We start from the raw sequence: 14,959 nt of genomic DNA, 5'->3' as shown, positions 1-14,959 counted from the left end.
GGCACGCTCATCTTGGGCTGACTATCTACATACCTATCTATCTAACAACTTTGCCGCCTGCGCGCGTCATTGGGTAGTGTATGGTCTACAGGGTAGCTCATCGGAATGCGGTAATGGTGGAACAGGGTTTGACGGCAAGGGCTAGACCAACTGGGGTCACTGGGCATGTGGCACTCTGGCGTCCTGTATGCCGCTTTTCAAAGAACGTCTGTGAGGCCGACATGGGTCGCTGCAGATTGCGTGATTTGACATGTGGTCCTGGTTATATGTACCACGCTTCAGTGAATTTCTTTGACCCGAACTTGAGTAAATGGATACGAGCCACTGAGATTGTGCCTGTGTACAACGACAAAAGAGAATTCTTTAAATTTGTCCGATGCTCGGCCGAATCGAACCAGTGTCGCACGCGTTGCTTAAGGGCCACCGCTTGACACCTTAGCAAGCTGCGTAACAATGCACTGGATATGTGCAGCTTTTCATTCAACACCTTTCACGCCAACGCTTTATCGAGCTGCTTCATGAGTACATTTGGTATGTGGCCCTCATTTATAAACCTCTCACCAACTTGGGCCACTGAGTGTGCGCCACTAGGTGTTGGGACAGCTAAGTACCAATTCTAAGTGTTAGCACGTGCCGGCATTCCACACGTTTGGTCCCAGAGGTCATGCGCGGACTTCTCGGCAACGCCTTTACATGGCGCGGCGTGTCCAGAAATGAGCGCGATATAGGAGCTCTACTGTCACCTTTCCTCGTTTTCAAATAACATAGAAGCGGAATAAGAAGAAAAATATCGCAGGATAGGGAAGCACCATTGAAAAGCGCGATCAAACCGTATGGGTCCGCCTGTCAATAATAATGACTGCACGGATGCGCGACACCTTCACTGATGCTTGTTCCCCGCTTTTCGCATTTCTTTGCATCGCGATAGTGCAGTTTGTGCTATCATCATTACTGTACCGTCACCTTTCCTCGTCTTTATATAAAACAGAAGATGAATAAAAACAAAAATATCACCGGGTAGGAAAGCACCATCGCAAAGCTCGATCAAACCGAATGTGCCAGCCTGTCAATGATGATGACTGGACGGTGCAGGCGATACCTAAAGTTAAGCTTCTTCCCCGCTTTCTGATTTTCGCATTTCTTTACATCGCGATAGTACAGTTTACGCTATCTTGATTACAGTACCGTCACCTTTCGTCGTTTTCAAATAAAACAGAAGCAGCATAGAAACAAAAATATCGCCGGATTGGGGGCGCACCAAAGTACACCCCGATCAATCCGGATGTGCATGAATGTCAATGTTGATGACTGGACGGCGTGCACAACACATCCAGCTATACTTCGGCCTCGCTTTCTACATTTCCCTTTACTTTGCATCGCGATAATACAGTTTGCGCTGTCATCATTACTGTACCGTCACCTTTCCTCGTTTTCAAATAAAACAGAAGCGGAACAGAAAGAAAAAAATATAGCAGGATAGGGAAGCACCATCGCAAAGCGCGATCAAACCGTATGGGCCCGGTTGTAAATGATGATGACTGCACGGATGCACGATACCTTCAGTTATGCTTGTTCCCCGCTTTTCGCATTTCTTTGCATCGCGATAGTACAGTTTGTGCTATCATCATTACTGTACCATCACCTTTCCTCGTCTTTATATAAAACAGAAGATGAATAGCAACAAAAAAATATCACAGGATAGGAAAGCACCATCGCAAAGCTCGATGAAAAAGAATATGCCCGCCTGTCAATGATGATAACTGGATGTTGCACGCGATACCTTAAGGTATGCTTCGACCCTCCTTCCCTCTTTACGCATTTCTTTGCATCACGATAGTGCAGTTTGCGCGGCCATCATTAATGTACCGTCATCATTCGTCGTTTTCAAATAAAACAGAAGCAGAATAGAAACACAAATATGGCCGCATAGGGGGCCCACCAGCGCAAAGCGCAATCCAACCGGATGTGCCCACCTGTGAATGATGATGACTGGACGGCGCAGCCGATACTTTCAGTAAAGCTTCTTCCCCTCTTTCTGATTTTCGCATTTCTTTACATCGCGATAGTACAGTTTACGCTATCATGATTACTGTACCGTCATCTTTCGTTGTTTTCAAATAAAACAGAAGATAAATAGAAGCAAGAATAACATAGGATAGGAAAGCACCATCGCAAAGCTCAATCAAACCGAATGTGCCCGCCTGTCAATGATGATGACTGGACGGCGCACGCGATACCTTAAGTTATGCTTCGGCCCTTCTTTCGACTTTTCGCATTTCTTTGCATCGCGATACTGCAGTTTGCGATGTCATCATTACTGTACCGTAACCTTTCCTCGTTTTCAAATAAAACAGAAGCAGTACAGAAACAAAAATATCGCAGGATAGGGGGCCCACCAGCGCATAGCCCAATCAAACGGGATGTTTCCGCCTGTCCATGATGATGACTGGACGGCGCACGCGATACCTTCAGTTAAGCTTCCTCCCCGCTTTCTGATTTTCGCATTTCTTTACATCGTGGTAGTACAGTTTACGCTACCATGATTACTGTACCGTCACCTTTCATCGTTTTCAAATAAAACAGAAGCTGAATAGAAACAAAAATATCGCCGGATAGGGGGCGCGCCAACGTACACGCCGTCAAACCGGATCTGCCTGCCTGTCAATGTTGATGACTGGACGGCACGCACTATACATCCAGCTGTGCTTCGGCCTCACTTTCCACTTTTCGCTTTTCTTTGCATCGCGATAATACAGTTACCGCTGTCATTATTACTGCACCGTCACCTTTCCTCGTTTTCAAATAAGACAGAAACGAAACAGAAAGAAAAATATCGCAGGATAGGGAAGCACCATCGCGAAACGCGATCAAACCGTATGGGCCCACCTGCCAATGATGATTACTGCACAGATGCACGTTACCTTCAGTTATGATTGTTCCCCACTTTTCGATTTTCTTTGCATCGCGAAAATACAGTTTGCGCTGTCATGATTACTGCACCGTCACCTTTCTTCGCCTTTATATAAAACAGAAGATGAATAGAAACAAAACTTTCGCCGGATACGGGGCCAACCACCGCAAAGCGCAATCAAACCGGATATGCCCGCCTGTCAATCATGATGACTGGCTGCCGCGAACCATACTTTAGTTATGCTTCGGCCCAACGTTCCCCTTTTCTCGTTTTTTTGCATCGCGATATTGTAGTTTGCGCTGTCATCATTACAAGGCTGTCATCTTTCGTCGTTTTCAAATAAAGAAGAAGCAGAACAGATATAAAAATATCGCCGGATAGGGAGCGCTACATCGTACACCCCGATCAAACCGGATGTGCCTGCCTGTCAATGTTGATGACGGTGCCGCGCGCACTATACATCCAGTTATGCTTCGGCCTCGCGTTCCACTTTTCGCTTTTCTTTGCATCGCGATAATACAGTTTTCGCTGTCAACATTACTGTATCGTCACCTTTCCTCGTTTTCAAATAGAACAGAAGCGGAACAAAAAGAAAAAAAATATCGCAGGATAGGGAAGCACCATCGCAAAGCGCAATCAAGCCGGATGTGCCCGCTTGTCAATGATGATGACTGGACGGAGCACGTGACACCTTCACCTAAGCTTCGTCCCCGCTTTCTGATTTTCGAATTTTTTTACATCGCGATAGTTATGTTTACGCAATCATGATTACTGTACCGTCACCTTTCGTCGTTTTCAAATAAAACAGAAGCAGAATAGAAACAAAAATATCGCCGCATAGGGGGCGTACTCATCATCATCATCAGCCTGATTACGCCCGCTGCAGGGCAAAGGCCTGTCCCATACTTCTCCAAAAACCCCGGTTAGGTACTAATTGTGGCCATGCCATCTCTGCAAACTTCTTAATCTCATACGCCCACCAAACTTTCTGCCGTCCCCTGCTACGCTTCCCTTCCCTTGGGATCCAGTAGGTAACCCTTAATGACCATCGGCTATCTTCCCTCCTCATTACATGTCCTGCCCATGCCCATTTCTTTTTCTTGATTTCAGCTAAGATGACATTAACTCGCGTTTGTTCCCTCACCCAATCTGCTCTTTTCTTATCCCTTAACGTTACACCTATCATTCTTCTTTCCATAGCTAGCTGCGTCGTCCTCAATTTGAGTAGAGCCCTTTTCGTAAGCCTCCAGGTATCTACCCCGTAGGTGAGTACTGGTAAGACACACCAATTATATACTTTTCACTTGAGGGATAATGGCAACCTGCTGTACATGATCTGATAAAGCCTGCCAAACGCACCCCAGCCCATTCTTATTCTTTTGATTCTTTCCGTCTCAAGATCCGGATCCGCCGTCACTACCTTCCCTAAGTAGATGTATTCCCTTACGTCTTCCAGTGCCTCGCTGCCTAATGTAAATTGCTGCTCTCTTCCGAGACTGTTAAACATTACTTTAGTTTTCTGCAGATTAATTTTTAGACCGACTCTTCTGCTTTGCCTTTCCAGGTCAGGCAGCATGCATTGCAATTGGTCCCCTGAGTTACTAAGCAAGGCAATATCATCAGCGAATCGCCAGTTACTAAGGTATTCTCCATTAACTTTTATCCTCAATTCTTCGCAATCCAGGTCTCTGAATACCTCCTGTAAACACGCTCTGAATAGCATTAGAGAGATCGTATCTCCCTGCCTGACGCCTTTCTGTACAAAAATATCGCCGAATAGGGGGCGCGCCAACGTACACGCCGATCAAGCCGGATGTGCCTGCCTGTCAATGTTGATGACTGGACGGCACACACTATACATCCAGCTATGCTTCGGCCTCGCTTTGAACTTTTCGCTTTTCTTTGCACCGCGATAATACAGTTTGAGCTGTCGTCATTACTGTACCGTCACCTTTCCTCGTTTTCAAATAAAACAGAAGCGGAACAGAAAGAAAAATATCGCAGGATAGGGAAGCACCATCGCAAAACGCGATCAAACCGCATGGGCCCGCCTGTCAATGACGATTACTGCACGGATGCACGTTACCTTCAGTTATGCTTGTTCCCCGCTTTTCGCATTTCTTTGCATCGCGATAGTACAGTTTATGTTATCATCATTACTGTACCGTCACCATTCCCCGTCTTTATATTAAAGAGAAGATGAATAGAACCAAAAATATCATAGGATAGGAAAGCACAATCGCAAAGCTTGATCAAACCGAATGTGCCCACCTGTCAGTGATGGTGGCTGGACGGCGCACGCGATACCTTAAGTTATGCTTCGGCCCTCCTTTCAACTTTTCGCTTTTCTTTGCATCGCGATAGTGCAGTTTGCGCGGTCATCATTACTGTACCGTCACCTTTCGCCGTTTTCAAATAAAACAGAATCAGTAGAAGAAGAAGAAACTTTAATAAAGAATAGTCCGGCAGTTCTTGCTGTGGTGGCCTCAGGTGACGGCTCGAAGTCGTTGGACTCGAGCGGCATCTTCGGCTTGCCGGACGGCCCAGAGCTGTTCTGCCAGCTCTGAACTTCTGATAGCCGCCTCCCAGCGGCGGCGACGCCTACGGAGAAGGTCCCCGGCGGCTCCCGCATCCGGGGCGGCGTCGGGAAGAAGCGAGCTCGAGCCTTCTCCAACCCTGGCAACGGCCGCGATTATGGACGCGTCGCCAACGGAGCTGGTTTGATTACCGTTGCCGGCACACTTCCAGAGCATGTGTCGCAGCGTTGCTGTCTGTCCGCATGTTTTACACGCGTCTGTTGAATATAACGCGGATAGCAGTGGTGTAAGATAGCGGGGCTAGGGTAGGTGTGTGTTTGGAGCAAGCGTAACGTTACGGCCTCGTTCCTGTTCAATTTATCGTGCGGTGGCGGGAATGTGCGTCTTTCGAGTCTGTATTGTTGGGTGAGGTCTCTGAACGTGGTTAGGCGATCGCCCCGCGCCCAGTGTGCTTCTTGTTGTGTTTCTGTTTTAGCGTCCCGATCCGGCAGATCCGATGCCCCGCTCTCGGGGGCGGAGGCGGCCACATAATCAGCGGCGGCTCGGCGTGTGAGACCTCGAGACCTTGCCCGCGAGCGGAACGTCGGTATGTGCCGAGGTCCAGAGGAGGAAGACCGTAGAATTTTGGCGTTGCGAGGGCGATGACGAGTCACCGTCGTCAGAAATTTGGAGTATGCGGGTCGCTTCCCGCGAGACATGACCGCGCGCGAAGCCGCGGATTGCCGCCTGCGAGTCGCTGATCACGATCGCAGCGTTCGGCACCGCGACGAGTGCTAGCGCTATCGCGGCTTCTTCGGCCGCCTCTGTGTGTCCCGTGGTCGCCGTGGCGCTCGCGAGGCACTTACCCGAGCGGTCTACAACCGCTATCGCGTGTGCGCTTCTCCCTCCTCCATATCGTGCCGCGTCTACGTATACCGCCTCTTTGCTGTTACCAAACTTCTTCTGTAGGTCGCTTGCTGGTTTGTTGCGTCTCCCGGTGTGGTGCGTAAGGTGCATGTTCTTGGGAAGCGGCGGGATGATCAGGCGGTCGCGAACAGAGGAGGGAACCGCCGTCTTTTCTCCATGCCGGGTGTGGTACGCGATGCTGAGCGACTCGAGGATGCATCGACCTGCCTTTGACTTCGATAATCGTTCGTATTGTGCAATGTCGTGCCCCTCGATTAACTCGTTAAGGGAGTTGTGAACTCCGAGCTCTAGAAACTTGTTGGTGCTCGCGTTGAGTGGAACGCCGACCGCCCTCTTGAAAGCCTTTCGGATCATGCACTCGAGTTTGTTTTTTTCGGACCCGATCCACCACAGGTAGGGGGCAACATACGTTATGCGGCTTATCGCGCACGCCTGCACGAGACGGATCGCGCACTCTTCACGCATACCATTGCGTCTATTCGTGATGCGACGCAAGAGTCGGATCGTGTCATATACCGAACGACGAAGTATTCGCACCGTCTCTCCGTTATGGCCGTTTCCCTGCAGGTGTAACCCTACGATTCTAATTTTCTCTACGTGCGGTACGGGAGTACCATCTGCCAATGTAATGCGTATTTTGGAATATTCCCGTTCCTCTTCGCGCAGGGTTTTACGACCTCTCCTTGTGGGTTTGTAGAGTAAGAGTTCGGACTTGGTAGCCGAGCACTCGAGGCCCGTTCCACGCAAGTAATTCTGAACCGCATCTACTCCTGCCTGTAGCGTTCGCTCGACGTGACCGTCACATCTCCCCCGAGAACCCAGAGGGTGATGTCATCCGCATAGAGACTGTGATGTAATCCTTCTATTTCTGTTAATTTCTCGGGTAGACCAAGTAGAACTAAATTAAAGAGTAATGGTGATATGACGGATCCTTGCGGCGTGCCACACGGACCCGTCTCAAATTCCGGCGATTTCTCGTCGCCGACGACGACGCATGCGCGCCTGCCCGCGAGGATATCTCTAACGTAATTATACATTCTTTGGCCTAGTACTAATGTTCTAATTGTTTTTAAGATCGCTTCGTGCTTAACGGTGTCAAAGGCCTTTTTAATATCTAAGCCTAGAATTGCCTTAGTAGAGCTGGTAGTGTCGTCTACGATCTGGTGTTTAAGCTGAAGCAATACGTCCTGTGCGGAGAGGTTGCGGCGGAATCCTAGCATGGTGTGCGGAAACGCGTCATGATCTTCGAGAAAGTCGGTCACGCGGGTGAGAACTGCGTGTTCCATGACTTTGCCGACGCAAGACCTAAGCGAAATCGGTCTTAGATTATCGAGCGTAACTTGCTTGCCAGGTTTAGGAATCATGATAACGCGGGCCCGTTTCCACGCTTCGGGAATCGAACCCTCTCGCCAGCACTCATTGACGTAGGCCGCGAGTCGGGAGATTGACTCGTCGTCTAGGTTGCGGAGAGTCTTGTTGGTAACCCGGTCCAGGCCGGGCGCCGATCGAGTGCTGAGTTCCAACAGGACTATCCGAATTTCCGATTCGCTAAATTCCGCGTCCAATTTCTCGTTTGTGACGCCATCGTACTCGGCGTGCTGGATGCTTTCGGCCTTCTTAAAGTAACGGTCACGTATTGCGTCGAGGAAGTTATCGCCTTTATAATCTCTGACTAGTCTACGAGTCTTGTGGCCTTGAGCGGCCCGAGTCTCTTCCGGATCTAATAGGTGTCTAAAAAGGGGCAAAGCGCTCGCCCCGGTCATCTGCCTCTCGAGGCCGTTGCACGTGTCGTCCCATTGTGCCCTGCATACCTGAAGTGCGTGTTCTTCGATGCCTCTGTCTAACTGTGCTATGCGTTTGCGCAACGCCTTATTATGTCTTTGGCATTTCCATCTCTTTAGGAGGGCTCGCTTTGCTTCCCACATGTGTAGGAGCCTACTGTCAATTATTTCGAGGTTCGCTTCGGGCGGAACCTCGCTAGTTGCTGCGCTTACGTCCCTTCTGAGCGTCTCGGTCCACTCATCTATGTCCGTAATCGGCTTGTCGCCTCGCCCCGCTTCTTCTCGCTTCTTGCGGAACATGTCCCACTTCACGAGTTTGAGCTTACGGCCTTTGCCCTCAGGGTTAGTACCACGACCACTCGGGCCCGTGCCTATCGTGATCTCGATCAGCGCGTGGTCGCTCCCCAAATCTTCCTACGTATTTTGCCAGTGCGCTGTTGTAACATTTGAAACGAACGCAAGGTCTGGTAACGTATCGGCACTCACGCTGTTCCCTCTGCGTGTAGGATCGGCGGGATTCGCGATCAGTGCAAGCCTATGGTCTTGCGAGTCTTCCCAAAGGTGTTTGCCCTTGGGTGTTCCTCGGGTGTAGGCCCAGGCTCCGTGGGGCGCGTTCAAGTCGCCCGCAACAAGTAGAGGCTCGCCGCCGGAAGCCGCGCGTGCGCCCCGCAGTAGTTCCCCGAATCTGTGCTGCAGCGTGGGTTTACTATACACGTTAAGGACGAAGAGTCCTCGGCCGCTCTTAGGGATTAATTCTACGAACGCGTGAGGTATATTTACGCAAGCAAGCTCTCGCTGCGCCACAGTGACATTACGTCGAACGAGCACGGCGGCGACCGGCAACGGGCGTGGCGGGGGAGACGGCCGGCGCGGCACCATCGCCCCCGGCCTAGCGCCACCCGCCACGCAGGGTGTAGCTCGTTTCCTTCTTTGCCTGTTCTCCGTCGCGGTCGCGTCTATGGCTTTGTAGCCGGCAAGTTTAACCGGATGGTTTGTCTCCTGTAAAAGGATCACGTCCGGTTTCGTCTCACGGCTGCGTATGAATTGCTGGAGATTACCCCGCTTCCTCCTGTAGCCCCGGCAGTTCCACTGCCAGATTGTGTATCGTTGTTTCCCAGTGTTAGTGTGCTTCGTTGCGTGTGTAGCCATGGTGATGCCTGCGTTTAATTTAACCCGTCACCATCGAGGCGACTTGGTTGCTGCTGCGGTTGCACCTGCGGTTGAATCTCTACGTCTGTAAGCGTGTTTTGCTGCTGCTGATTGTGTTGTTGCTGTCTAGCGTACGGCTTGCTCATTGTTCTGATTGGTCTGCCTGCAGCTGGCGATAGCCTCGCTTCTATGTCGTCTATGCGCGCCAAGTGCGCGGCGAACATTTGTGTTATTTGTTCAGAGAGCTTAGCTAGCGCGTTACTGAACATTTCGTTCATATGAGCCGTCTGTTTTGTAAAACTTTCCTCGAGGCTCTTCTCGATGTTGTCTACACGTTTCTGTAGTTTCTCATAACGGCCGCATCCCTGTTTGCTCTGGGGTCTTGCGGGATCTAGTGCGATCCTTTTCGCGGTAACGGGACGATCGTCGCGTTCATCCGCCGTCTCCCTCGAGCTGCCCTCGTTGTCCGTGTCCATCTCGGCCGGCTCAGGCCGTGATGGAGTCGGTGATCGAGACGCCGAGAACGGCGACAACGTCGTTTGACGTTGCGATGGTTGCTGCGGTTGTGGAGCCTTGCCTTTCAATTTGATATTCTCCTCTCTAAGGAGCGCATTTTCGCGTTTAAGCTCGCCAATTATTGATTCTAATGGTTCTAAACGTTGTTTTAGGACTCGCTCTATCACTCGCTCGAGCTCGTTCCCACCGCCACCGCCGACGGTAGGCCCGCCAGAGCGGCCCGCCGAAGCGCCTCCGCCGCCGGGAGAAGCGGCGACAGCCGCCCAGCTCTCCTGTTGCCCAGTGCTCCTGTGACCTTGTTGCTGCCACGGCTGCTGCTGCTGACTTTGCTGGTTGATGTGGCCACAGCTGCGGTGCCCGGACCGCCGCCACCGCGCGTCATCGACGTGCTTCTCGGCGTCTGTGTTCGGTTGCGAGAGTGGGATCGGGATCGGGATTTTCCCGCGCCGCCCTTCCCGCCACGGCTAGTCGAGCGTCCTCTTCGGTTGTCGGTGACTGAATGACGGTCTATCTCTGGAAAATGGAGGTAGTAGCCGGCGTTGCCATTACAGTCGCTGCTGCTGTTGTAACCGCTGCCGTACGCTGTAGCTGCTTCTTCCTCTTCTTGTCTTTTTCGCACTATTTGGCGACGCTTGACTATGTATGGGGTCTTGTACCTCGCCTTGCACCTGCGGTCTCCCGTGAAGTGTCCCTTGCCGCACAGTCGACACCGCGGCTCGCATTGATGGTCAGGCGACGGATTGTTGCGCCCGCATCCACGGCAAATCTTGTCGTTGGGATTGGGGCACACGTCGGCGCGGTGTCCCAGCCTTCCGCACTCGTAGCACACGTCAATCTGCTTCCTGTACAGGGAGCATCTGACGAGCATGGGGCCGTAATATACGTGTCTCGGTACGTGGAATCCGTCGAACAAAACGATTATGTTGTCCGTGTTGCTCATGCGTTTCGTGTGCAGCACTCCGGGGTTGCGCTTCGTCACTGGATTAGCGATGACGTCTGCCGGGCTCTCGCTCTTGGAAATGTTGTTAATGAGGCCCTTGGAGGTGCTCGTACTTCCGCCGCTTTATTCGGGGATTTGCCAACATCGCGTATCCGCTGACATGCCTCCTCCAGAAGGGCGTTCCCTTTGAATGGACCACTGAATGTGAAGCTAGTTTTCGTGAGCTGAAGGGTAGTCTGATGTCTCATCCCATTCTCCGACACTTTGACCATGCGGCTCCCACAGAAGTTCATACGGATGCTAGCGGTATTGGCATCGGCGCTGTCCTTATCGAACGCGTCGACACCAAAGAACACGTCGGCGCCTTGGCGAGTCGTCCTTTAAGTTGGTCCGAGCGTCACTACACCGTTACAGAGCAAGAATGTCTTGCAGATATTTTCGCAGTACAGCGCTTCCGGTCGTACCTGTACGGGCGCCCCTTCACTGTGGTGACAGACCATCATTCTCTCTGCTGGCTGGTTAATCTCCACCATCCGTCGGGCCGGCTTGCGCGTTGGACACTCCGTTTACAGGAATAGAACTTTACCCTTTCTTATAAAAGCGGCCGCCGACACGCCGACGCTGACTGGGTCTCGCGCATGCCGCTTCTAACGACGGACTGCGACGCGGACAACTTCGACTGCTATATCGCATCACTGGAGCCGGCATTTCCTGATATAAATACTTTCAACGTCGAGCAACAATAAGACAGAACTTGAGAACCACTGCTCATTACTGCAAGGCAATCAGCACCATCCACTCGTTTCTGTGTTCGTGATGGGGTTCTTTACAAAAACTATTCTACTACAGGCCCACGATATCTTCTGGTGGTCCCGGAAAGTCTCCGTGTCTCCGTCTTGCGCGCTGTGCATGACGATCCAACATCTGGGCATTTAGGTTCTGCGCGAACTCTCTACCTACCGCCTTCAAGAAAGGTTCTACTGGCCTAAAGTGCGCCAGACGACCGCGAAGTATGTGTCTAGCTGCAGCGAGTGTCAACGTTACAAGTGTCCAACGAATGCTCTTCCTGGTCAACTCCATCCAGTGCCACCCCCCAGCACTCCCTTTCAGCAAGTTGGCATCGACCTCCTCGGTCCTTTCGCGCGTTCATCCGATGGGAATCGCTGGATTATCGTGCATGCCGATCGCTTGACACGCTACTGTGAGACAGCTGCACTACCATCGGCTATTTCAACCGAAGTGTGTATATTTCTACTGCATTTTGTCATTTTCCGACATGGACCTCCCAGAGTCATCATCAGCCATCGTGGGCGGCAGTCCACTGCAGACGTGGTCGAAGAGATGCTTCATCCATGTGCTTCAAGGTTTCGACATTTCACCCCGTATCATCCCCAGACAAATGGCCTTACGGAACGCACGAACAGCACTCTTACTAACATCCTGTCATTGTATGTCCCGTGAGATCATAAGAACTGGGACAGCGTGCTAACTTTCATTACGTACGCATTTGACACCTCAAAGCATGAAGTTACGGACTGCAGTTCCTTCTTTCTTCTTTACCCTCGTCCGCCTCGTTATACACTAGGCACTATCTTCCCGTTTTCCAGCCACAATAATCTGTATATCAGAGGCAGTCTGTCTTGCTGAAGAAGCCCGATGACTTGCTTCTTTACGCACTCTTGTTTCACAAGAGCGCTCGAAGGCCCTCTGCGACTGCCGACGCCGACACGTGATATATGACCCTGGTGATGTCGTGTTGCTCTGGAAAGCAACCAGGAAACGTGGATTATGTGAAAAACTGCTGGCCTACTATGTTGGATCCTATCTTATTACGCAGCCTATCAGCGAATTAACCTACCGCATAGCACGTCTCACATCAAATGGCCGACAGTCAGCAAAGACTGAACTTTCGCATGTCGCCCGTTTAAAACCTTTTATTTCTCGACAGCCTGTTTGACTTGCCCGGCGGGCTTCATCTGCGCGGAGGGAAATGTGACGCTCTTACATGCATAGTCGGTTCACGCCACAACAAACAGTAGTTGTTGTTGTTGTAGCCTGTGGCACGTGTGGCTCCTACCCACGATGGGGGATTGGCCAAGAAATGGATGGATTATTCCAAAATATTTTATAGCATAAATTTCCTATTATCTATGGGAATAGCATTGAATAGGGTTGAATAACCGGCTAAAATAAAATCAGGAAGGTGCTGTTGAATGAGAAATAATTAATTTAAAAGTAATAATAGAAAATAGAATTTAGCAGGGCATTCGTTTAGATTCTGTAAGGAATGTTTGGATAGCGAAGCATGCATCCCTGTGGCTGAAACCCAAAGTGGACGCCCCGAACGAAAGAATTGCAGGTTCTGTCAAATCCAGGCCAATTCTTCTAAATGGCATCTCCAACAATCTTTTTCTTAACGCAGCAAAGCGGCGACAAGATAGAAGATAGTGGTGTATCGTCTCCTCCTCCTCACAAAAAGAACAAAGGGGAGAGGGAACCAAACCCGACCTGTGTAAATAGAAATTTAGGGAGGGAATGCGGCAGCGTAATTTGGTGAGGCAGACCTCAAGCATCTTTGTATAACAAGAATCGCTATGCCAGGGAAATGCCAGGTGTTTATACTCTGGAGAAGCTGTCAAATGTGGGTTTGATGAGGCTGATCTAATTGATCTCATCCGAAATCTTGCCGCCGTGATCTGTGCTGTCACTGGTAGAATAGGAAGAATAGGGCCGGCTAGTGATGCATGTGCCAGTGAATCGGCAGTTTCATTAAGAAACAAACCTTTATGACCAGGCACCCAAATCAAATGAATACATAGCACATGGGCAGGAACTAGTAAGTGGAAGAGTTTTAGCATGGGTGACTCCTTAGTAGCGGTAAGGCAAGAGCAAACAGAAAGGGAGTCAGTAAGAATAGCAGCCGTTGTAATCATTGGGTCTAATTTACGTAAAGCTAGGATTACTGCTAACAACTCGGCCAGAAAAATAGGCACAAAATCAGGCAATCTTAAAGAAAAAGACCAGTCGAGCGCAGGACAAAATATTCCAATGCCAGCTTTTTCCTCGCACTGTGAGGCATCTGTTGCAATGATGATGTTTGTTTCTAGGGTGCTTAGGTGGTCTTGCAACATGGCGTTTAAGATGCCGTAAGGGAGTAGTTTCGCGTGGTTCGGGAAAATGTCGTCGAACCTGATCTCTGGGTTATTTGAATGCGTATTATTAGGAAGCACATCACGAATTTGTAAATTTAGTGGGTCAAGTAATGTTTGCACAAATATAATCTGTGGTCGATGAAACCTGGGCCAATGAACAGGAAAAAATAATTCTGGATCGGAGATGAAAATAATTTGAGGACGGTTTAATGGTGATTCATATAGTCTTAAGAAGGTCTGAACAGTCAGAAGGTGAAATCGGCATAATATGGGTGGGATTCGTGCTTCCGTGTATAATACGGCATTTGCAACGTATTTTGGAAGGCCTAAGCACAGACGTAGTGCCTCTCGTTCTAACAAAACTAGCGGCCGAAGCTTGTATGATGGAACACCTGAGAATAAAACACATCCAAATTCTAACACCGGACGAACGTAAATTTTATATACCATCAAGAGGGATTTTCTGCGCATACCTGTTCTTCGATTGGTTCTTCGATTCGAAGAATGGTGAACGAGAAAGATGACGTGTGGCTGGCTGGCTGAATCTCGACAGGCACTAGGCTGATCAAGGCCAACGCATCTAACTCTACCCGGCTTCAAAGTAACGCCTTTTGTGGGCGTAAGAATATGTTTTGTGTGTATATATATGTCAGCCTAGAATAAGAATACAGTGGAGTGCACTGACATCAGCCATAAAGGTCACTACTGTCCTAACAAAACAATGCTTGTTCGCTTGTGAACTACCCCACAAAAAGCAAGAAAACTTCATAAAGGCCGCATAACAGTAGTAATGCAGTGTACCAACCGGAAACGCTCCGAAAAAATTCCGAACACATTGACAAACGCTTCTCATAGAAGAATCAGGCCGACACTTAACCGGCGACTTATTGCGGAGAAACAAGCGTCATACGGAATCGGATCAATGTTTTGCGACAAATACACGGATGCTTTGTTCTGCGTGGGAAGATACGTGCTCGAGAGAAGGTGCTGGCAATGCTGGAATTCGCGTTTTCATAGCAGCTGCTGCATTCGTGCTTGAAATATTAGCCGTGTGCTTCTGACCGCAA

Source organism: Dermacentor albipictus, chromosome 7 (genome assembly GCF_038994185.2).
Source record: "Dermacentor albipictus isolate Rhodes 1998 colony chromosome 7, USDA_Dalb.pri_finalv2, whole genome shotgun sequence".
Classification (NCBI taxonomy): Eukaryota; Metazoa; Arthropoda; class Arachnida; order Ixodida; family Ixodidae; genus Dermacentor; species Dermacentor albipictus.
Note: the sequence above shows the minus strand (reverse complement) of the source record.